The following is a 23813-nucleotide window of genomic DNA, read 5'->3' as shown; positions in this document are numbered from 1 at the left end:
TTTCCGAGCCTTGGGACGTCCTTGGGACGTGAAAGGCGCTATACAAATGGAATTGTGTTGCTGCTGTTGTTGTTGTTGTTTGATCGTCTAAAGGGAAAGTGCAGCCCAGACATAACTCAGCTTTGGTAACCAGTCAAAGTAATAATAATATAGCGCCTTTCATATGACAAGGTCATCTCATAGCTCTCCATTGGATTTACCATCAAACGTGGTGAATGTGTGTTCATTGGCAAGTACAGCACCCAAGTTGCACACAGCAATCAAATGATACAGCCATAAAATGAATAACACATTTTATTTGATGGGTTGTTGGTCAGGACACCGGGAAAAACTCCCTTCTCTTTTTGCATAGTTCAATAGAATCTTTAACAGGCAGGTGGGACCTCGGTTTAAACGTCTCAGCCAAACAACGGCACCTCTGACAAAGCAGTGCTTTTTCCAGCACTGAACTGGATTGTCCACCTGGACTGTGAGACTAAAGTCCTGATGTACGACTTGAACCTACAACCTTCTGACACAGAGGCGAGAGTGCTGGCTCTGAGATGCCATCCGGGGTGGAGGGCGCTATATAAATCCAAGTTGTTTGTTTGTTTGTTTGTTTGTTTGTTTGTTTGTTTGCTGGGGTGGCCAACAATCTAGCAAAATAAAATAGTTAATTCACTTCATGGCTGTTTACCGGCACCTTGAAAGGCGCTCTACAAATGTAATCTTGTTGTTGTCGTTGTTTGTGGGGCAATGCTGTTTGCAGAACGGCTGCCGCGTTGGCCTACAGATACACAGTCTCCGCACTTTAACATAAATCCTGTGAAGCAGTTCTAGACGTCTTGACAAGACGGTAAAGCACTGTAACAAATGCAAAGATTCCTCTTATCGCCAATAATTAATATCCATTATTACCAGACTGATATATCTATGCAAAGGGAAATAAAATCTGCACACCTTACTCATTCTAATTCCCTTAGAACGTTCCTTAGAACTAATTCCCTCCTCTTTTCTGCATTCAAAAATGCAATCAGTCACAATTTTCCCCCAATATTTTCTTCACCTCTCAGGAAGGTTGTAACTTGTCCTAGAATAATGTTGCATAATCACCATCAACCGTTACCTCACAGTTGAAGATCACTGGCCAGCAAAAAAAAACATGTGCCCATTGCATCCCTTTCTCAGTCCAGGAATGATGAGCTGAGTTGCATTAATAATAATCTTTGCATTTGATATGGAGCCTTATCACGTCTTCGAGATGTCTCAGAGCACTTCACAGACTACTGCTACGTAAGCAGAGGCCGGTGGAGTAAGGAAACTTGCCTGACATTTCGCCATGTCGAGAATTGAACCCAGGTCTCTCTCTCTCGCTTGGGAAATGACTGCTCTAACTACTGAGCTACAGGACTCGACTGCAACATATCATGACTTCACTGTATGAGATCATTTAATTCTACACGAGTCAAGGAAGTGAAGTCTGAGACATTCTGACCTGATGGCACAGGAGACGGCACTGGGCACTCAGTAGATGAATCGTTCGGAAGCAATGTTTAATTTGTTCGAATAATCATTCATGGGGATGAGAGAATGTTTTTGATTCTCCATTCATGTTAGCCCGATGGCCCATTTAATAACTGAATTGTGCAGATTAGGAAGCGCCCAATGTCATCTAATGCTGAATTAGATGAGCTCAGATCTCATGAGTTCCAAGACATTGCCTCATCACCTCTGGGATAAGGAGGAAAGAAAAATCAGTGGAACATAGAACAATACACCACACTATATATATACAGGAGAGGAAAGGCCACTGAGCTCATTATGTCTGTGGTAGCTCTTGATCTCTCTATATAATACATAATCGAATTGCCGATTGCTTTCTGGGGGTAATAATCTTTCAAAAATAAATAAATAATAAATAAACAAACAATTTATAATAACTTGATCATTCCATACACAACTATTTGTGGGACACTGCAATTGGCTGCCGCGTTTTGCCCACAAAGTATACAATTCACTTTACAGTATATTCCGTGAAGCGCTTTGAGATGTCCCAGCAATGTGATAATAAGCAGTGCTACATCAAATGCAAGGATTATTATTATTATTATATTATTATCCGGTAATCTTTGCCGCTACATGTAGCAAAATGGCTTCCGAATTGTACCTAAATTTACGAACCGGCCATAAACCTACCCAATCTTCAACTGTAAATGTTCTTAGATGAAAGGAAACGTTGGGCATCGGGTGTGGACACAATTGGGCTTTGGAAACCCCTCCTTGTCTATCGTCAAATAAAACGCTACAGTCGCTGTCCATCTTACACGTGCAGATTGGGCATTTGGTCAAGTACTGGAGGATAGGCAACGCAATGGGACCATAATCCAACTGAGAGTCAACTTATCCAGAAATCACAAGAAGATACACTAAGGACTGGTTTCATGGTGAGTGTAACATTGCGGAGATGAGAGCTGACGGTGTGCACCCAACTGCAAATAGCGGTTTTGTTTTTTATTGTGACTTATGATGGGAAATCCCAATTTCACCGAGTAATGAAAAGGTCTCTGATTTTAATGATCAGCACTGTACACCCTGTAGACTCTACGGAGTTGAAAAGGAGATAGCACTTCATTGCATTTCACGCATTTCCACATTGAGTAAGAAAGTAAATGTGAAAAACTACTACTACCGCAGAGAACAGAGGGTAACATTAAGGTGCAACTGAGGCATGATGGCAATGTGTTAAAGCGCAGTATTGCTGAATTTCTGTCATCTGGGATATTGCTACAGTTTGTCTTGTTTAAAAATATGAAACAGAATGGAAGCAAAACAATTTTCCTGTTTTGTTTTGCTCAGTGCCGAGTTACAGAAAATCAATTCAGTAAACGAAAAAAACGAGGAGAGTGGTGCATTGGGTTCTGAGAAATACATAACTAGCTTGTCAAGAAGGGTGACATTTCAACCCAAATTACCTTTTGTACGTGATCTTAATGGTACTCAATGGGAATGGTGCATGACTTGGAACACCCAATCAATATGCAACTACGCAGGGTGTTCACAAAGCCTTGTTACCCCCCCATGTCTTTGTTTTTCTACAGTATACTGACCAACAACTGAAATATGTGGAAGACTGATGATAATTGTATTTAGAAGTACTTAATCGCATTCAGTACAAGTGCTTAACCGTGTGTTTTTTTTTGTATTGTATTGTATTGTATTGTATTGAGATTTCCAATACAATACAATAAGATCGGTGCGTGTGAGCGCCATGATATTCATGGCAGACGATGATCCATTGCTGCGTTCGACGTCTTCCGTGTCACGGATGGACTGACGAGGAAGTTACTGGTATCATGCGTTGTTGCACTCATTTCGTCTGCAACAGTAAGTAAAAATTCAGTATAAGAAAGAGAAACATGGGGGTAACAGGACTTTGTGAACGCCCTGCTCTATCCGACCATCGTCTTAATGTTTACTGATACAACTACTCCCTACCGCCTTAGCACTTCCCTCTTCAACCACGCTTTCAATCATCTCTCCCCCCCCCCACCACCCCTCCTCAGCACCACTCCCCTCGACCCCCATCCCCACCCTACTTGGATGGCCAGTCAGAAGTTAAAAAGCGAGGGAGGGAGAGCAGGTTTATTCCACACCATCCAACAAAGGGGGCAAAGTCGTGCAGTGTAAATGTTACGTTTCTGGAAAGGAAACACAAAAATATTGCTTATGCAGCCGCGAATGTTTCTCAAATGGAGCTTCTGCCCCCCACCCCCCCACCCTACTCACCCCCCATCCCCTGGCAGCCAAAAGGTTGGACCACACTGCTTTAAACTGTCAGCCCATTTTGTTTGTGTGTGTGTCGTGGAATGGGTCTGAATCCACAAGTGCAACGTTAGGATGATTTTCTAACATCTCCAAACAGCTTCATACGGTGAGATATTGCGTTGTTCACACACAGTCGAGATGAGACCCATTGAGCCTGCATGAGCACTCGCTCCAAGCAATACAGGCCCCAACACCCTCCCTCATTGCAGCGCATTGTCAACCTAGACAACAACAACAACAACTTGGATTTATATAGCGCCCTTCACACCAGACAGCATCTCAGAGCGCTTCAAACAACTCACTTTAGACAGTGAGTTCAAAATCCTAACCTAAGCCTTGACCCCCTTTTTGACTCCGAGGCTAGAGTGCTACTAACAGAGCCAGGCTCACAACATCTATTTGTTGAGAAAGGGGGTTGAGGGTTACAGAGGCAGTAACAGCTCCGATCGAGCTCAGGGAAGAGAGCATAAGTCGAGAGAATGTCTTGGGATCAATGGCCAATGCTTGTTGGATGGTCCACTGCCCAACCCCTCACACTCCCCAATGTCCCCTCACACTCCCCAACCCCTCACCGTACTGACTCCTTCCTCCGTAGTCATGCGGTATGTCTCTTACCCCGAAAGGCACACATAATATTATAATTATTTGCACGCTCTCCGCATTACATAAGGGTTCTATTATTCAGTGCGGTCTGTCGCGAAACCACTTACGGTGGCATTTTGAGATCTTGCTGCCTGATTGTTCATGACAAAGTTAATTATAGAGTTTAAGTGGGTTTGTACAATTACTTTGCAAACAGTCTTGTATTCTTACAGTGTTTTTTTTTCCCCCCCCCTAACACAACATTTTTCGTAGTCAATAACATTCAAAACTGATACTTAGAGCAGTGATCTGATGTTATAGTGCGGTGTAATTTAATCAACCTGCCTCCTCTTTGGGCTCGTTCATTTTCCACCGCCTTCATCTCGAAAATGTAACCCTTCCCGAATAAAGCTGAAGAATCGAGACCGTAGGAAACTGCGGTAATCTTTGATGAATTCCGACAAATGAAAATTGCAATATTTATTATTTTATTAATTTATTTATACTTAATATTAAAAAAAATCCTCTTTGAATCCCCAAGTGAAAATTCATACAGGTTTACGGTCGGTCTGCCCTTGAAGACCATTGTCAAATGCGATGTAAAAGCCTTCACAGGAATTCATCTACGAAATACTATCCCATCAGAGTTGCTCCGAAATAACTCTCAGGATTTTAGGATCTTGCGGGAAATTTAAATAGAATATCTGATGGGACACCAAACTGAGCTCAACCCTTAGGTTTTTTGTAGAAAGCAGATTGTGAGCTGTGGGCTACAAAGGATATGTCACGTTGAAAGAGCCTAACGCCAGCTTTGCTTCATTGCCGTTTTCTCCGCTACATATCAGTGTGACAGTGTCTGTCATCTCATCCCCTGTGGGCACCTATCCTGTGTGTTAGATTAACAGTTACCCCGTGTAGGAGGCATATTGCAGAGGGAGTGGTGATACAGTAGTTACCATATTAAAGGGAAAAACAATTCCAGGAGTTTCAATCGCAATTTATTATCGTATTTATCACAAGTCACCGTCCTGTCAACCCCAAAATAGGATTCAAATGGCAAATCCTGTTATTATGTCTACGTAAATATTATATAGATATATATACGGGTTACAAGTATGGCATTTCAAAAGAATGGTGAAAATGGATCATAGCAAAAATCGTCATGAAATTTGAAAAAAATATTTGATTGATTTCACCATTCTCTGCTTGCTATTGAAATATGTAACCTTGAGTGCGCTAACGTCTATTCTTAAACCTTTCTAGTTACCCGTTCTGCGGTTAATCACTGCCTGGCATGTTTGCCGCAGGGAAAAGCATGCAACAAGTTTCAATTAGATATGGAATAAGGGATGGGAGCGGTCTATTAAAACCATTTACTGGGAATCCTGCAAAAAGGGGCTCCTGTGAGCCTGTCTTAACATTTCCGTACAGACACGGATAGATTTAATGTTTATTATTCAGGCCTTTCTAATCTGCAGCATGTGAATCTATTTTTAACCCTTTCGTGATCATGCACGACTTAATACCGTTGGTCCATTTATTCGGTCAGCGGCTTATGAAAAAGGGGATTGCGGATAAACCTCACACCATGGAAACTGTACGTGCTTTTCCGATGGTTTATTGGGTGAATGTACAGACCAGGCTGTACGTACTGGTAGATTTCAGTTCAAAGCATAATCTGTGGCGAGTGAGTTGACTTAAGCAGTGGCAGGTTATCAGGTTGGTCTTCGACAGAGATACATTTGAGCGGGTTACGGTCTATTGTGACACTGGAGGACTATAACAGATCAATTGAGACCTGTCCAAATGGACGTCTTGTGCAACAGTGTGCGCAGTGTCTTACCCCTGAAAGGGATCAGGAGTAAAAGCTTTCTCAGACACAGAAGGTGCTTCAAATTAGAAAGCGTCACAGTGCACTGAGCTGACAACCAAAGAAAGTGGCTACAGAGCTTTGAAGCAAGCTGATTTGCCCAGACGGGGTTAGTCTGTTAATAAGAACTTTGCTGCTTTTTGAGACCTTAGGATTGATTTCAAGCCGGCATCTTGCGAAGCATTTCTTTTTGAGCTGACTTCGGTCCGAGCTACTGTGCTAACGTTGGAGGTCAGTATCATCCCTGTGTCAGGTGAAAAGATTTTGTCCGCATGTATTTTGACTGCATTTTGTTCGACCAGGTGATACTACACTCCCTCCCGCCCCTACAGAACAGCGGACAATGAGACAACAGAGACGATCTGGGAAAGAACAGCTCAAACAAATGAATTGACTATCGTGACTGTGACTGATGGCACTCCGAAATGCGAATCTGCACACAGTATCCCAGTGAGAGGCCAAAGAGTCATATTCATTATAAAATGTGGCAGATACAGATATCGAGATGACAGATGGATAATGGAGGCAGATGATCATCTCATCTGTCTGGAGTGGTCTGTGGCCCTTGTGCTCTGAATATCACCAACTCAAGAGTTACAAGAGATGTACACACTATGTACCCTATAGTGATGTACACGATTTGAAACAAGATCGAACAAGTAAAACCAGGAACATTATTTTCAGATCCACCAAGGCAGGAGAGCGACAGAACACGGGGTTGAGTACTGCAAAGGGCGATTTAAGGACAGACACGGGGCAAGTAATTCTTTAACCAGGTGGTAATTACTGAGTGGATCAGGAAGGGCTGTCGAGGCAAGGACGATACATGCAATTAAAGACAACAACTTGATTCTGTGATGCAGAGACAGTAGGGTATTCTGGAAGGATGAGATTAAATAAGTTGAAGGGCTTTCTTCATGTAAACAGAACTCGTGATTGTGGTCTCGCGAGTTAGGTTACTTAAAGATTTGCCCATGCCTCCTCTGGTTGGTCAGCACGTTAAGCAGAAAGTATCGGGCTCGCATACCCCTGGCATGTCCCAGGTTTAATCTCAGGTCAGCGCTGAGCGAGCTGAGCTCTATCGTGGCACTGAGGTTACCGCAATAGACCTCAGCAATGAGAGAAAAGTCGCCCAGGTTTGCTGCTCCTGATACCGACCTGATGAATCATGGGGTAGAGGCACATATGTAGGGATACTGGGCGAGGACAGGATTGTACCCAATCCATTTCAACCCTTTCCCAGTGGTTAAATATCCTGCCAACACTTACTGTCGAGGCTCCAACATAAACAATGGTCAATTGGGCGACGTACCAGAGGGCAGTTGGCGATGAAGGGCGGTGGTGATCGGTATGGGGCATGAAGCCATTCCCCAGTAATAATAATAATCCTTACATTTGATATAGCGCCTTATCAGGTCATCGAGACGTTTCAGAGCACGTCACGGGATATACCGTAAAATGAATTGACTAGGTTTTGTGGGCGAAACATACGGTCAATTCACTTTACAGTATTAAGTTTAATAATTTTACAGTACAAGGGCAAGAGGCAGACATCTTTATTTTCTCTGAATATATACGTGCTCTGAACGTTATTGTTAACCTCATATCAGACTATTCCATGTGCAAACACGGGAAGTGCATCATTCTCTGTAAATCTAGCTCCGCTGTTAATTGTGTATTGAACCTTAATGATTTGTTGTCACTTTCCTAATCATTACAGTGATGGTGTTTGCTGCTGAAATGGTTTTCTTGTTCATTTCCCTTTTATTATATGCCTCACGATAAAGTACATTACATATGTGGCTTTTTCTAATTGTAATTGTTCTGCTGATACTGCAATATACACAACATTTTCATAATAAGGGATTCTGGTGTACTAACGCAATCTCCAATAATTAGAAGAATATTTACCATTTCAGGGAGGCGTAGCAAAACGTAAGATAATTAATCACTTTATTGAAATAGCCTTTCAAACATTACAATGCTGCTTACTGTAAAGATCACAGCTCGGTCTGACACGCCAATGCAATGCCGGGATGTGTGCTGCATTGTCAGAGATGCCGTCCTTCAGATGAAAAGTTTGGGTAGATGTTAACGATCCCATGGCACAATTCGAAAAGAGAAGGGAGTTTCTCCCTGTGTCCTGGCCAACTATCCCCCAATTAGAAATCGGTCGTTCATTTCATGGCTGTTGGTGGGACTTCGTTGCGCACAGATTGGCTGCTACACTTGCCTACAAATGAGCAGTCACTACGCAGTAAATCACCAACTTACGAATAATATAGTGCCGTTTGTACAGAGCGGCATCTCAAAGCGCTTAACCTTGTGAAATCCTGCGAAGAGAAATTCAAACCACTTGATAAGTAAGGGCCCTGTGTTCGAATGCGAGGATCGTTATGAATCATTGGCTGCTTCGAGTATTGACATCTCCGTATCCTTTAGAGTGATTCCTTGGCGTAAACACGGCACCACTTTGTGCTCTGTCACTGGTCTATTCAGAAATACCGAACAACATTTCTACTTGAACTCAGGGCAGGAATATCTGCAATCTCGCACGACTGTCTGAATAGGACCTGATAGCTTGATTGAGAGGTCATGGAGAATTGATTGCTGCCGCACTCCTACAACAAGGTATTTGGTTTGGTTAAAGGAAATGAATCCACTGTCACCCACAGTCTATACCATTCACTACTTCACTTTAGTGATTCCATATTTTCTCTACTGACCAAAGGCTTTGAGTGAGCACATTAGACCCTTCTAAGTAAATAGTCATCCTTAATTCCAGCGCTTGACCCAGCACTTTATCACATCGGCAAGACGTCGCAAAGCGCTTCTCAGGATTTACTATCAAGTGTAGTGACTGTGTAGTTTCTAATGGAGTTTCATGACCACGGACGAGATTAAATGTATTTAAAAACAGAGTCGAAGATTGCGATTCCTCACCGTATCCACAGTCTATTATCCCTCCTGACAGACTATTTGTCAGAACTGCATGAGCTTCAATTTTGACAACATTGACACTTGCTCCTGCCAGCACCTCCTCACCTCAGGCACTGACCTTATAAACCTCCCTGGTTGCTCCCTCCAGTTCACAGAGCTAGTTCAGAACTTCAGCAATGTGTCTAACCTTCGACTCCCCTTGAAGCCTTTCATCCAGGTCCCGACCAAAGCTGCTGTTCTCCATCTCTTTAACAACGCCTGCCTTACACCACCTACCTCAACCCCAAAACAGTAAAAAAAATCTCTTGCCCGTACCTCTTTCAGACTTGAATTTTCCAAAGCCCTGCTCACCGGCCTCCCGAGCCGGACACTACTTGGACAAGCTCCAGGTCATGCAGAACTCTGCAGCCCATATCCTCTCCCGCCCTGCACTCTACAAGTCCATTACTCCCATCCTTATCTGGCTCTATTAGCTCCCCATCCCCTGGGAAACTTTAGGACCTTTGCCTTCACTTCCAAATGCTTCCGCCCTACCTCTGTGATTGCTTGAACCCTTCCTCTCTGCCCGACTCCCAAACTCTACTACCTCTGGCCTGCTTCATACCACCACCACCCCCCCCCATCCCTTTGCACTCCACGGCCACTTTCTGGAATTCCCTTCCAAAATTCCTCTATCTTGTGGCCTCCCTCTTTAATTGCCATCTCTCCCAACCCCTCCTCTCTTCCTCCCAGTTTGGGCTCCCACACCGCCTTTGTAACACACTTTTTGAGACGTTCTCAAACGTGAAAGTCACTATGTATGTGCAAATTCTTGTTGCATCAATACCCAATTATTTCTGCATGCATTGTGTGTGTGTGAGAGCGAGAGCTGAACCAGCAAGAATGGCAGATGGTGTGTCAAATTCTTTCAAACAAGTACTGGATAAACATCTGGCTGGGAATGAGATTTTGTTCATTAAGAAACCTGGGTGAAGGGCAAGGGATGGTGTATTTCACATGAGACGCAAAGGGCCATATAGTCTACTCCTGTTCCTACGGGCCAAGAGAACAAAGATCATGGTAAAGCAAATCCACCGTAAGGCAGAATCTCCATGGATATGACATGGCAGCTCAAAATCCAACTGTGCTTCCAGTTTTGGTGCCCGGACGCATTGCTTTGTGACTACCAGAAATACGCGGATCCAGAGAGACCCGCGGACGCAGAAGCTGCAAATGAATCCTTCCGGACCATCAGCTTACAACAAAAAAAAACACTGTGTGCCAAAACGTGCGTTTGCAGACACAGGCAAACCAATGATTAAAATTGTTCTTGACATTGAGAATGCACTTGATACATTATGTATAGGACGCATCATTGAACAATTTCTTACAGATACCGTTAATCGCGAAACCGCACAAACTCAGGACTTTATTAACATTTCACTGCCAACTACAGGTTTGTTCATTAAGAAACCTGGGTGAAGGGCAGGATGTGGTGATTTATGTAGCGTAAACCTTCACACTACAGGTCTACGATTGGTTGGCATTCGGTAATCTCCTTTTTTACATTTGGCATTGATGTTACGATATTATTGATATTATGGGATTAGGTGGAATTTAGGGGCCGCAGGTGGGGTTTAAATTGTGCTTTCCAACAGACTTGGTGCCTTATCGAATCTGTTAAGAAGCATCACAATTTCTATCCCAGCATTTTTAAGAAAATGAAGCGGGATGGCAAACATTGGCAACAGTCTGTCCCCGATGAAAATATTTGCATCTGTAATTCAAGGTGTTGTGCAACCGTAAGGCCTGAACAATAACAGCCGACTGGAGATAACTCATCAGCGCAGCTATTAAGGAATGGATCATGCTACCTTACAATAAGAAGGCATTTTCCTAAATGGATTTAAAACTGCTGCATTTGTCTTACTTGAAGAGTTGCTTCAATAGTGCAGAAATGCTAAAGAGACCCCAGAGTGCTGTTACGTCTTAATCTCGTGCATACTCTGTTCAAATATGGAAAACCATCAAAAGCAATGGGTTGTGACTTCATCGCTGATAGTGCGAGCTTGTATTTTTTTTGTTCCGTTGGTGCATATGCGATGCCGCGCACATACACCCCTGCGTTGATGCATTTTGTATTTGCGTCACAGTTCTCGTCTGACGTTCTGCTCCCCGGGCCGATCTACATTGCTTTGCGCTGCTGCTGTCCCTTTGAATTAACTTTTAAGCTCGTGCAGGATTGAAATAGATTGCAAATGGGATTAAAATCTATGCAAATAATACACTCGGATCAACGAACAGTGCCTCAAGCATGAGGTCCACAAAGCACAATAATTGAATTGAACCTTTAATATTGTAAAACACAGAGACAGCAGTTACAAAGTGCGGAAGATATTATTATATTTCTTTTGTTCGGGTTGACCCTATCTGACAATCATAGCTCCTATGTTGGATAATGCGCTTTACCCACAAAATATGCGTCAATTCACTTTGCAGTACATTCTGTGAAACATCTTGTGAAGCCTCAACAATGTGACAAGGCACTATAACAAATGCAAAGATTATTGTTATTATTATTACTACTGAGAGGAGATGACACACTAGTTGCCAATTTTACTTTTATTTTTGATCGGGACCGTTTCTTTGAGACGAAGATGATATGAACTCATCCACTTGCACTAACGACTGAAATCCTAATTCCTTTTATATCCTTCCCATTTGAATGCGATTGATTTCTCACAAGACATTTTAATATCATGGGAAATCCAATGGGCAGTGTGCTATTGTGGTGTGTCAGTCTGCACTTGATAGGAAATGGAGATGGTTAGATGGGACACCACTCAAAGTGCTTCACAGGATTTACTGTCAAGGGTAGCGACTGTTTATTTGTATGTGAATTCAGCGGCCCAATCTGCACACAGAAATGTCCCACAAACAGCCATGGAGTGAATGACCAATTTTTAACCTGGGTTACGGTTGACCAGGACACTGGGAGAAACTCCTTTCCCTTTGAAGTAGTCCTATGGGATCTTTAACATCCACCTGAACAGGCAGGTGGGATCTTGATTTAACATCTCATCCAAACGACGCACTTATCTCACGGCCAACGGTAGCTGCTAAGCTTTGTTTGATTCCTACTCTGCTCTGCGCCGCACAGTCTAAGCTGGTTCATTTTATTTAGTGCGACATAACAAGCGGTAAATTGAGTTTGTGCTTGAAAAACCTCGGGTTCCCTTCAATGAAGAGGCATGATCTTTGATTCTGTCGAAAGTAATTTTACTTAAAAGCACAAAATAATCGCCTATATTGAAGAGAAAGTACAAGTGCGCTGTATCAAATGCAGGAATTATTATTATAAGTTCAGCTTCTTAAGATGAAAGCGGGTAGAGTAGATTTCACACTAGAATTAGACCCAGTACTCTTGATGTGTTACTTATTTTTCCTTCCAGTATCTCTCTTGCTTCACCAATCGGTTCAAAATCTTCTCTCTCTCTCTCTCTCTCTCTCTCACACACACATACACACACACATACACACAAATAAATAAAACCCAAACAATATAAAATCACACTTGTAAAGCGACTTTCATGTTGAGAGGACTTCTCAAGGCGCTGAAGTCTTGGGGGACACACACAAGTTCCTGAACTTCTCATCTTAAAGGGTTCTCAAAGATATCCCCCATTAAGCAGGCAACCCTTGCCATCCCGGTCCATGTCAATACTGATAATTAAGATCCAGTCTGCCATTAGCAGTGAAGAGTCTGCATTGTGAATAAGATGGGAGCTTCAGTTGACACCTTTTCCCGCTTTGCGCCTTGTGATATCTATCTGGATTAAATTCTCTCCCTGATAATTGGGTCTAAATCTGCCAACCTGAAGGTAAGGCGTGTACATCTTCCTCCCATTTTCCTGCCGCTCCTCCTCCTCCTCCTCCTCTTGTGGTGACCTTGGACTCTTTCTGGGGGTCAGGTTCCATGGGAGGTGATTTGATCCGATATTTCACTCAAGGGGTGATCACACATCCATGCACCTTAGTAATGAGTGCAGGCAGCCTACACAACCTTGGGGTAACGGCAGCTAAACCCTGATCTTGCCCTCACCTGATTTCTGCACACTTACCTTCCAGCAAAGGTCTCTGTATCATCATCTGGAGCAAAATCCCTGGATGGAGATCAACTCAACACGGACAAAGAGAAGGTTGTGGGTTCAAGCTTTCCCGTCAGGACTTTGAAATCACGTAATCCTGAGTGACTCAGTGCTACGGTGTGCTGTATTGTTAGTGGTGCAGTCTTTTGGATGAGAGTCGAACTAAGGTCTTTCTCATCCTCTTAAGGTGGACATTCATTTAAAGATCGTAGGGCACTATTTGAAAAGACAAAGGAATTTCTCCAATAGTCCCCCAGATAACATTGGTTATTCACTTCACAGTTGCTTGTGGGACATGGCTGTGTGAAAATTGACTACCGAGTACACCTACTAAATACACAGTACCTTGTCGCTCCTGTGGAATGTATTGAGGTGTCCTCCCAACTTGAAAGGCGCTACATCAAATAATATATGAAACGCACGGTTCTTTTTTCATATGTAGGACATTCCAGCAATTGCTCAATCAAACAAAAGTGGTCAGGAGCAAAAACCTCGGTTGATTTCTGCTTCCTTAATTACCTCACCTCATGGCATTTAATAATAATAATAATCCTTGCATTTGATATAGCGCTTTTCACGTCGGGAGGACGTCCCAAAGCGCTTCACAGAATATACTGTAAAGTGAATTGACTGTATATTTGTGGGCGAACGCGGCAGCCAATTGCGCACAGCAATGTCCCACAAACAGTCGTAGATTGAAAATGACCAATTTATTATTGTTTTTGGTTTTGGAGGGATTATTATTAGGCTCTGTGTGGAGTAAGGAAACTTGCCCAAGGTTTCGCCCTCTGCCTGGAGTTGAACTCAGGTCTCTCGCTTGCAAAGCGAGTGCTCTAACCACTGAGCTACAGGACTCCATTTAGTTGACTTTTAGCACTACAACTGCAGCTCTGACTGAAATCAACACAGTGCACACAGTCCAGAGTTTTATACCTGTGATAGTCCAGATTCCATGACTCACTGAATAAATTCGCCGAGCCATCAGCCACTGGAACCTAATGTATACTGAATAATGAGACTCGGGCATTATTTAACAGGATACGCCCTCTGCAATGGCCGGTATATTGAGGAAGCAGTCACCCTGTCTGTTGTTCTCGACGTTCTTTAGTCAGTCCACGCTGGAAAGAGTTAAAACACTAAAACCGTGCCCTTCCCTTGTGTGTCACTTCTCCGGTGTCAGCGTGGAGTGGTTTGGCTGACAGGCACCTTTGGTTTGCAGGCAATCACATTAAAAGAGACACAATGCTAAATTGAACTCCGAGTGTGACATTTAGGCTGAGGCGAGGAATCACACTGCGGCAGCTCAACGCTGGAGAATACTCCGCGGCAAGGTAACCGAACGCCAAGTTCTGCCAGAGTTCAACACTTTCCTAAAGTCATCCAATGCAAATCTGGGGCGTTTGAGCCACAGTGCAGGGAAAGAAATAAGTAACTTGTTGAGACAAAATGACAGCAAGCCTGAATAACGATGAGGGAGACGGGCAAAAGCTAGAAAGATATTTTGAAAGCCATTTGTGATACGGCGTGTGCGTGTTGCACAGTGGAGTCCTTGTATGATTATTTTTTTTTGATAAGGCCACACCATTTTCTAAATGTCATGTACATCAACTTAATTATCCCCTTTCAGCACACAGGGAAGCATCATAGAATGACTCGAGATAGAGCATAGGCAGGGAAGTCAATGTTTGCGAGGATTTTTCAAGTTACGTTTGGGACGTAACAAGATATTACTATTTTATAGCAGATGTCTTAATCGTCGGTGAAATTCTTCATTTTAGCGATACTTCTGGGGTCACTCCTCCATTGAACATTTGCCTTATGGTCCTCCCGAGCTTGAAACACACCATCCTACACATTCTCCCACCCCTTTCGAATCCCGAAACGAAGACACATTTTATCTGTCTTCACAAAATATCCGCTGTCAGGTTGTTAAAAAGATAAATTAGACGGAATTCTTACGGTTCCATTACAGAAGTCACTTGTCTGCCATCTGCCATAGATGGATGGGACATAATGACAGGACATGAAAAATGGTGGCTTGATGGAACCCTGAGATCAGACACTCATCCCTTTCACTGCCGTGACAACGTGAAATAGAAAGGCCTTTTCATAAATAACCTTAAACCTCAAGCGCTCCAAGATGCTACCCTACACGAAGGGCAAGTTGTTGAAGTTGTTGCTAAATGAGGTAGCTGTGCCATGTGAAACAACCATACAACAATAACAATTTGTATTGATGTAGCGCCCTTCACATGGGGTAACGTCCTGGGAGCTCCTGGGACTGGGAAGGTGCCAGTTTTAATACCCCGGAGTGTACTGATTCAGCCGAGTTCGCCCACAAAATACAGTCACTCCACTTTACTGTATATCCTGTGAAACACTTCAGGATGTCCTCCTGATGCGAAAGGCTCTATACTTAGTGTTAGGATTATTATTGTTATTATTTTAATTCAACAGTTATCCGGCCAATAAAAGCATGCCAGCTGTGGGAGGAGGGGGGACGTTTGGAACAGTGAGAGGGGAGGCTAAAGGTCTTCCCTCCAGACATCCATAATTTCACCCAGTCTTAGCCTGTAAGATCATTTTGTCTTAAAACTTACAATTGTGCAGAACCGCAGCAAACATAGCTTATAGCGTATTAACCTTTCAGAAGCATTTGCTCAGTATTTGATCAGCTTCCTGTAAGCGCGAGTTTGATGGTGTGATCCTTTCAAATACAAATCACACTGACGCAAGAAGACAGATGTGGCCTAAATGTACCAGATTCATAGGAATTATTTCAGGGTTCAAGAAGCAGCGACATCATCAGGGTCATTTCAAAGGAATTTTATAGACAACGCGAGGCAGTAATGTTATGTGTTAAATGTTTCAGACCGTCTAATTCATTTAGATAAATATTCTATTACAAATATAGTTATTAGCATAAGAACATAGGAACGTACAGGACTAAAAACTCCCCATTTGAGGTTATTTGGTCAGTCTCAACAACAACAACAACATTACATTTATAGAGCGCCTTTCACGTCGGGAGGACGTCTCAAAGCACTGAACAGTCAGGTGTTGGGGCCCGAGCACGGGGGGGGCTGGTGGTGTAGGGGTGAGGGAAGGCAGAGAGGTGGGAGGGAGACCAAAGGTACGGTCGAAGAGAAGGGTCTTGAGACCGGCCTTGAAGGTGGCGAAGGAGGAAGCGACGCGAAGGGACCGTGGGATGGAGTTCCAGAGTGTGGGGGCAGAGAGGCTGAAAGCCCGGCCACCGATGGTAGGGCGGGTCGGGCGGGAGACATGGAGCAGCCCGGAGCTCGCTGAACGGAGGGAGCGGGCAGGTTGGTAGGGAGTCAGCGGGTCAGAGAGGTAGGAGGGGACGAGGCCATGGATGGCCTTGAAAGTGAGGATGAAAACTCAATTGAAACAAAAACTCACTTTGTCTCTCTATTGCACATATTCACTGCGCCCTGCGTACAATAATTAAATCTGAACTGTAAGTTCATTGTGAGTCTATACTAGCTTTGAATCATAATGTTTGAAGCGCGTTTAAGGTTGTATGCCTTCGGTTAATTGAATTTGTTAATAATAAATAATAGATGATGGCAATTTTTGTGTGAAGTTAATAAACTAGGCAGCAGGAACCAATGACATCTTTCCTTCCCAAGTTTATTCTCGGGCCTCTTCTTTCTACACAGAACTTTTGAACTTAGTTTATCAACTTAATCGAAGTTGAAATATATTGAAAAATATCAACACAATACAATACAAAATTACAAAATTACATTTGTAAACTGACTTTCATGTCAGGAGGACAGATATATGTGTATATATATATATATAGAGAGAGAACTATTGGAATATGTAGATCAAATCTATTGGATATATTGGAATATTCTCAAAATATTCAAAAAGTGGGTATAAATGCGGTGACACTTGCATTGTTTTGAAGACACACTAGTAATTCGAATATTATTTTGTCCCCCTGAAATGATTTGCTCTGTATATTTCAACTCGGCCACAGTCAAGCTGAAGCAAAAAACTACTCAGTTTGCAGTCCAGCAGAAGTACCACCACAACAAGAACAACAACACAAACTTGCATTTATATACACTGTGAAGTGAAGTCACTGTGTATTTGTTGGTGATCATAATGATAATATGATAATGCAGTTAAACAGCAACAGATTGATCATCAACATGGCTCTATTACGACTAATCTCCTACACGATTTAAACCTAAAGAAGTCTTACATTGCCAATAAACATATCAACATACTTGGGAGTCTAAAAGCACTGGTAAACTCACCCATGTTATGCTACAAGGTTAAATGTGACTTCGTTCCTTATATCATTCAATTCATCGGTTAACAATATCAAGAGTTTTGCTTGTTCATAAATAAATTCCCTTAACTGTTCTACATCTTTTGATTAATTAATTGCATCAATATTTTCCTTAATTAAGGTCTTAATAATTGTCTGAGATAATTAATTAAACTAATTAACTTGTGACTGGAGGTGACTATCACTCTTCCCGTCTGTTTCTAACGTCTGGCATTTTGTTTCGTAGGTTATTGTAAACGTGTCCTTTAATTCTGCTCTTCACTAGAAACCTGTCCTTCATTGTATTACATTGCCTCTCTCTCTCAAGGTTTCCTATTTCTTCTTAGATTGGCAGTTCATTGTTATGTTGCTTTATGTTACCTGCATCCTGCTATTTTGCTGGTCTGTTATTTTTTTGATCTGCTGATAGATGACAATAAGTCTGTTGTTTTCAGTGGCTTTACTGGCATGTGTACCTTTGAGACATATCACAATACAATATAACGACAATACAATTACATTTGTATAGCGCCTTTCACGTCGGGGCACGTCCCCAGGCGAGGGATCACAAAACAAGGCGCAAGGTCACAAGATTGGCCTGGATGAAGAAGGCTCCTTGGCCGATCTGATCTCATCCTTCCAGAACACCCACACCTACCCTGCCACCATCAATGCTTTAAGCTGTTTTGTAAATGAATCCAGTGTCCTGGCCTCTACCACCTTTCCTGGCAACCTGTTCCAGTCCTTCCCCACAGAGAACCCTGGAAACAGGCTAACCACCAATCCACCTCCTCAGTCAGAGCTGGAGAATGATACGAAGAGACCCAAGAAATGATGAGGAGGCCCCCCCCCAAAAAAATATAATATATATATTTGCCGGTAATTTACAATCACAAAATAACTGGGAATGCAACTTATCGCAACTTATCACAGGGTGCAATACACCTTAAGCACGCAATCCAGTTGTCATGTACGCTACATACCACTGAAGCAAAACAAATTTGAAGAGAGAACTATTCGGTGTGCAAACAGCTGGCAGTGAGTACAAGATTATACTTTAATCTCTGGAGCCCTGCTGACATTGACAAACTATACAAGCTTTGGTATTATTATAACATTACTGTAATGAAACTCACCCAGTAGAATTTCAATCGCTGTCAACTATCTATTATCCTGCATGTCGCAGATTAAACAAGAGAAATCGATATACGGAAATAATGGACAAGATGCTTATTAAAATCACCTGAGCTTGTAATAGGCATTGAATCGGATTGTTTCACCCAATTAATAATTAATACCTTCAAATCACAACTACTGTATTTACTGTTGATGGCAATCAATCTTGGGTTGCATTTGTTGCTCGAGTGGGTTACCTTGAACTGAGTGAAGTGCAAGACCGCAGCTGGAGACTCATCAGCTCTTTCCTTGGTTCACTATTTAGTGTCAACCTGGCTCAGCACTCTTGCCTCTGAGTCAGAAGAGCATTGTGGTTGTGGGTTCAAGCCTCATTTCGTTTCAAGACTTAGAACTCATCCAGTCTAAACTGATCTGTCAATGCTGAATTGTTGAAGGAGACGTTAAACCGAGGTCTGATCTGCCTATTTTCAGGAAACATCTGAGATGTAAGAGGATACTTCTTCCCGCAAGTTGTCTACTAACAAGATCCAACCACAGGATTCCACTATCTTGTAGTTTTATACCAATTTTGCAAAGAACTGACATGGTCACAGTTCCACGAGTGCTTTGCCTTCGGATTATTTTCCTGTCAGTTGTGAGCTCCTTGGACTGATTTTGGTTTCAGCGCCTTCGGCCGTCCCCCCCGACGTGAAAGCGACACACACATGTCATTTTGTTGTTGTTGTTGTTTTGCAACAAACATGGCAGCGCATCATGAATAATATTTCCCTCCCGCTAGCAAATGGATAAATTGCATGTCAGCCTGGCTCAGTTGGTAGTGCTTTCGTCTCTGAGTCAGTAGGTTGTGGATTCAAACCCCACTTCAGGACTTAGAACTCAGTTAATCTAAGATGATGGTCCGATACAGTGGTGGGGGGCGTGGGGGGATTGTAATGTTGGAGGTGTTGTCCTTCAGATGAGGCATTAAACCAAGGCCCCATCTGCCTATTCAGGTGGACATCAAAGATCCCACAAGACTATTCATAAAGGGAAAGCAGTTTCTCCAGGTTTCCTAGTCATTACTTCATGGCTGTCTGTCTGTGGAGCATTGCTACGCTCAAATTGGTTACTGTATTCACTCACAAAACACAAAGGCACTCCCCTTTTATAACATATCGCTCTTTCGGAAGAATTATTACCCCCCGGAAAGCAATCCACCCATCGACTAACAAATGGGTTCCTACGTCGTGCTGGGTAAACAGAGGCGTGTGGAATTAGGAAACCTGTCTAAGATTTCGCTCTGCCCGGGAATCAAACGCTCTCCTCTCGCTTGCGAGGCGACCGGGCTAACCACTATGCTATGGGACTCCGTGACATGAAGGATCGCATATTTGTGTACCTTACAAGGGTTACCAGAAATCAGAGTCGTCTAAATATTGTTTAACCATTTTATAAAATTCATAATAACTGCACTTCAGAAAGATGATAGGGCAGCACCACCACTACAGACGAGCTAATGTATCCAATTGACCTCACTAATGAGCTAATCAGCGGTGTAAAATCTTAGTAGAATCACAGAGACTGTAAGATAAATGGAAATATACTGAAGGATTCCGATAAAAATTGCTTTATTGCTCTGGTTAAAAAAAGGCACTGTCTTCCCAGGCATGACTGATAATTTATCATCTGCAGCTCTGACATCAGCCCAACAAGCACACGGCGGCAAGAAACTGATCATAAAACGATTACTCAGGAGGTTCTGCAATTAAAACGTCTTGGTGCATCAGTGTCATTGGCAAGAGAAAAAAAAAGACCAGATGCTGAATAGAGCAGCCCCTTCCCCCACCTCCGTGAAGGTCCAAGAAGATCCCAAGACCTTCCTCTTTGACTGCACTTTTGGCCATCTTCCCTCTATCATCCTTTTACCCCCAGCCTCGGCTCCCGGCAGCTCTAGCAGCTCCAGCGCAAACACTAGACTGTCCAGTCCCTTTGGATGTCCTCCCAACCTGAAAGGCACTATATAAATGTAAGTTACGTATTGTATTGTATCCTCCTGTTGTGAATGTTGCTGTATGAATTCAAAGTCCTGACACGGGGCTTTAAACCCATCACCTAATGACTCAGAAGCAAGAGAGCCTCCAACTGAGCCAGGCTGACACCCATCAGTGCTCCAAAGCCTCCAACTCCTCCCCTCTCTCCATAAGTGCTGTTTTCACTCTGTAACACGAGGGAGGAAGGCAGTGAAAGAGACATATGTCTATTAGTGCAGCATGCAGAGAGCTGCTGAGTGATATTTACTGCATCACACACCATCAGCCTGACACTCAACACACCACCTCTGTATTGAGTGACGAGAGGGAATAACAGTGAAGTTTCTCATTTCCAATGGGTGCTTGTTTGATTTCTTTAGTTGTTTGACTGAAAACAGTCCCATCAGTGACCATTGTGAGGTACAACCCATCCATCGTGTGATGGTGGTGACAGAGTGAGGGGCTGCAATATTTATCTCGTGCCTCATAAAATTGCCGGGTGGTTCGGTAACCGAAACGACACAGATTTAAGATAATTGGCAAAAGAAACCAGAGGGGAGATGAGAATTTTTTATTTTTTTTTACCCAGTAAGTTGTTATGATCCGGAACCCACTGCCTGAAAGAGCGGCGGAAGCAGATTCAATGGTATCTTTCAAGATGGAATCGGACACATACTTGAAAAGAAAAAAAAAATTGCAAGGCTACGGGGAACGAGCAGGGGAGTGGGACTGATTGGGATAGCTCTTTCAAAGAGCCTGTACAGGCACGATGGGCCGAATGGCCTCCTTCTGTGCTGTAAGATTCTACGATTCTATAGAAAGATTCACCTCAAGTTCAGTTCAGTGCCAAGCTCCTATCCTTGTCCTCAGTCTTGTTTTTGCACACATTACTCAACAAGCGGGTCTCCGAATGTTCCCCTTTAACTGGATGAGATTGATTAAGCAGCGTGTAAGTCTGCAGGCAAAATGTGAGGAGCTGCTCATTTCTGCTTCATTTATTGTCAGTTGTACGTGAATTCCGTCAAACTCTGCTTGACTCCAATACCAGTAGGTTTAGACATAGAAACATGGAATATTTACAACACAGAAGTAGGCCACTGTGTCTGTCCTGGTGCTTTGTCTCAAACACCAGAGTTATATATATATTTTTTTTTCTATATATATAAAGAAGAACAAGAACCTAGCAGATGAATCACAAAGCCACAAACCAACTAAACAGCAAAAAAAAAGAATTAATTCAGTGACCAAGGCCAATAATCTCTACAACAAATTTTTTTTTTTAAAAAATCACTTGTGGCTTGAATTCCGACCCTGAATGATTGGATGGAAGTCTCCTCTGTCCACCGTGAGGGTCCTGTGTTGATTGAGTTTGGGTACTTATGGAACAGTCTTGGAAATGGAAAACTGTCACACTGGCGAAGAAGGAGTGGGCTTCTGAGGCTGGGGTTGAGGTAACTTATTAACCATGTAAGTTACTGACTCCGCCAATGCTCTGCTCACTGAGCTCCCCAGCTCTTCCCTATACAGGCTACGGACTATCCATAAATCTGCCGCCCATGTCCTTTCCTGCATCAGGCTCCACAGGCCTATCACCCTCATCCTCACCTGGTTCCACTGGCTCCTCGTCACCTAGTAGGAGTCACGCCTTCGAGCACTTTAAGACTTCCGACCAATGTAAATGGTGCGATGGAAGTTGTACTGTATTGTAGTCTGCATGATTCCATTTTACACTGGTCAGTGAATTTACCAACTGAGCGATGGGGTGGGGGTGGAGTTTTTTCTAATGCTTTTTGTTCTGGTTACTATTGCATCCACCAAAGGTAGTCGTGCACACAAGGCCGACTTAAAACATCCCTGCAATGAGAGAAACAAAACTAAAAATCATCTCGGAAACGCACGTCGCATTTCATTGCTGTAATAAAAATAACGCTATCTGCAACTGTGTGACAATCAGTAGAAAAAACGCTGACAGTCATAATCTTTAAATCCAAATCTTCTCTTCATCCTTCCAAATCAATTATTGGTCATACCACCGGGATTAAGCAACGCAGGGAAACCTGGCCTCTATAAACTCATCGTAAGCCTGCGTGCAGCAATGATGAGATTTCACATGAGGAGTCCTTCTGCCAGGCAGCTTTGTCCATGGTTTAACTCCTTCCCTGCAACGAGAGCTGCGGCCTGGGATGCCAGAGCCCAGGCTGCAACTACTCTGCACAGATGCAACAATTATTCTGTTGGGCACTGCTCAAGAGCCGGGAGCCCACTGTACAGTGAAACCAGCAGCAAATGCAGTACTTCAGACTCAATTACGCTGCTTTGTTTTTACACGGCAGGCAACGGCACTGGGGAGATGCCAACCAGTATAATTGTTAAATCTGTGCTGAGTGAACGCAGCTTTGGGCTGACGCATAGCTCATAGATATTCTGGAGATTCGCTCAATTGCTTTCGCAGAGGGTGGAAAGTTTTTTTTTGATCAGAACGCTTAGAATCAGAAGTTGCGGTTTGCCTACTGCCTTCTGCAAATGTTTCTTTTGTAACATAAGCGTAGCCCACGATAGCCCGGATTTGCAAGGCCATTGGAAATGAACGGGTTTGAGCCAAATATCTTTCTCCCCTTCCGTGTTTTCTTTTTGCCAATGCATCAGCGGATCGCAGAGAGGGCTGGCCACAGGTTTAGTTCTTCTGATGGACTCTGACATGAGACAATCACAAATGTAAAGAAAGAAAAGGAACTCGTGTAGAGGAATAGTATATATATTTATATATATATGAAGAAAAAATATGTTCACAATGAAATGAGCTGCCTGTTAGGTTTATAACCACAATGTCGCTAAGGGCTTCACAGGATTTTACGGTGACGTGAGTGACTGGGTGTATTTTGTGGCAGCCAATTTGCACAATGCCATGAAGTGAGTGACCAGTTTTATTTGGAGGATTGTTGGCCAAGACAATGGGATAAACTCCTTTCTCTTTTAGAATAATGCCGTGGGATCTTTTACGTCCAGCTGGACAAGCAGATGGTTTAACATCTCGACAGAAG

At 43.0% G+C, this 23813-nt stretch overlaps 1 protein-coding gene across 1 annotated transcript in view; it reads right to left on the bottom strand.

Moving 5' to 3' along the window:
• Positions 1–3307: 3307 nt before the first annotated feature.
• stpg2 (sperm-tail PG-rich repeat containing 2) overlaps positions 3308–23813 on the bottom strand; it is a 290142-nt gene continuing 269636 nt past the window's right edge. Inside the window, exon 14 of the mRNA XM_007902544.2 lies at positions 3308–3355. The gene's annotated coding sequence lies outside the window, so the exon portion shown is untranslated. The remainder of the gene's footprint in view (positions 3356–23813) is intronic.

This window comes from Callorhinchus milii, unplaced genomic scaffold (genome assembly GCF_018977255.1).
Source record: "Callorhinchus milii isolate IMCB2004 unplaced genomic scaffold, IMCB_Cmil_1.0 Scaffold1, whole genome shotgun sequence".
NCBI lineage: Eukaryota > Metazoa > Chordata > Chondrichthyes > Chimaeriformes > Callorhinchidae > Callorhinchus > Callorhinchus milii.
This window is presented reverse-complemented; position numbering and strand designations above follow the sequence as displayed.